The sequence below is a fragment of the Salvelinus sp. IW2-2015 genome, linkage group LG2 (genome assembly GCF_002910315.2).
Source record: "Salvelinus sp. IW2-2015 linkage group LG2, ASM291031v2, whole genome shotgun sequence".
Lineage (NCBI taxonomy): Eukaryota > Metazoa > Chordata > Actinopteri > Salmoniformes > Salmonidae > Salvelinus > Salvelinus sp. IW2-2015.
The window spans coordinates 20,269,404-20,271,512 of record NC_036839.1 but is presented as its reverse complement, the minus strand read 5'-3'; positions in this window follow the sequence as shown (position 1 = coordinate 20,271,512).

Here is a 2,109-nt window from a genome sequence, read left to right as displayed (position 1 = left end):
TGGGACTACCATTTGTTTTTCAACAGGACAATGACCCAACACACCTCCAGGCTGTGTAAGAGCTATTTGACCAAGAAGGAGAGTGATGATTGTGGCCTCCACAATCACCTGACCTCAAACCAATTGAAATGGTTTGGGATATGTTGGACCACAGAGTGAAGGAAAAGCAGCCAACAAGTGCTCAGCATATGTGGGAACTCCTTCAAGACTGTTGAAAAAGCATTCCAGGTGAAGTCAGTTGAGAGAATGCCAAGAGTGTGCCAAGCTGTCATCAAGGGAGGCTACTTTGAAGAATCTCAAATATAAAATATATTTTGATTTGTTTAACACTTTTTTGGTTACTACATGATTCCATGTGTTATTTCATAGTTTTGATGTCTTCACTATTCTTCCACAATGTAGAAAATAGTTTTTATTTTTAAATTTTAAAAACTTGAATAAGTAGGTGTCCAAATGTTTGAATGGTACTGAAAGATATAAAGAAAACTATCACTTTACAAGTTTACAGTGTATCAACTCAAAGCGGAGCGGAACTTACAGTGTAAATATAATCTAATAATAATATATCATTTAGAAAAGAACAAATAGCACTAGAACAATTCATCTGTCAAGTCTGGCTATTCCTATTGGTTTGCTACAGCTAGAAGCCTCTATCTAAACAGTGTATTAAACATTTGTACACATTTCATGTTTTGTATTTACAATCATTTACGTACAGTATACACGAAACGTGCTGGCATTACTGCTATGAGGTTTAAGCGAAGGTAAACAGTAAGAGAAAGGACATTGCCTTTAATGATGATCCAATATGCTGTGAAGCAGATCACTGATATGTGTAGAGATCTATGGCTTCACATAATATTGAATCTCTATGTTGGTTATTGTCCATACTGTCAGGACAGGCAGATGAAGTGGGGATGTGTACATTTTTGCAATAGAACTCGAATGTATCCCCATAGAAATAAGTGTAATTGTAAAACATGGCACATATTCACATCTATTGGCTACTGCATGACATGTTAATAATTCTAATTTTGCTTAAAAAATTATAAGTACAATTTTGCAATACAGTATTCATTACATACGTACACTACACTACCTGAACCAGTTACTTATGTCTCACAAATAAGAGAAAACACCTTGCCCTCAGTCTTTCTCTCAACTTCTACCGACAGATAAATATCTATAATTGTAAACATAAATATGGCATGCCAAGCAAATAAGCTGGCAAATAATGTTGTCTTAGTTTAGGAATCTGAGCATGTATGGCACTGAAACATATGACTATCAATTATATAGTCATGGTCATCCCAGACAAGGTGGTGGAGGGATATAGTCATTATTATGACAAGATTGAACACTGTTAGAACAAAACAGTGTGGTAAGCCTATCTGGGACAAGCGTTATCACTGTAGCTACCTAACCATTCTCTAGTTTAGATCACAGTGGAACAATAATTAGTGCTCCCATCTGGATAGTGATTGAAAAACGTGTGCGCTTTGTTTTCAGCTTTTCGGTGTGACACTGTAATTTCATATATTTTTTACTGACACTGTACCAACAGTTTGCTTTTTGCCCTCAACCCTGAAGTCAGTCTTGATTGTGAACTAGTCACTCCCTTGCTTGACAGTCAAGGTCTGGTCTGCTCTGGTGTGCTTTGCTTTGTGCATGTACAGTACAGTACTCTCTATCTTACCACTGCTCTATGGGCAGCCACACTTCTCCAGATACTGGCCTGGCCCTGCTGTTTGGGCCTCTCTCTCTTTTGTTTCTCTGTCAAGCCAGAGAGTGGAGGACTGCAGCGAACTGACTAGACATAGTCCTCTACCATAGGGATAGATACATGTGTGATTTATCTCTGTGCCCTCTACTCCCACTTGGGTCGTATCAGTGGAGCAGCAAGGAGAAACACTGCAGAGGGCACATTCATTTACAATATATGACTCCAGCTGTGTGACCTGCTCACAGACCTACCTAGACTTCCACTCTATATATCTTGCTTTATGTACTATAGCTACATACAGTTGAAGTCGGAAGTTTACATACACCTTAGCCAAATACATTTAAACTCAGTTTTTCACAATTCCTGACATTTAATTCCAGTAAAAA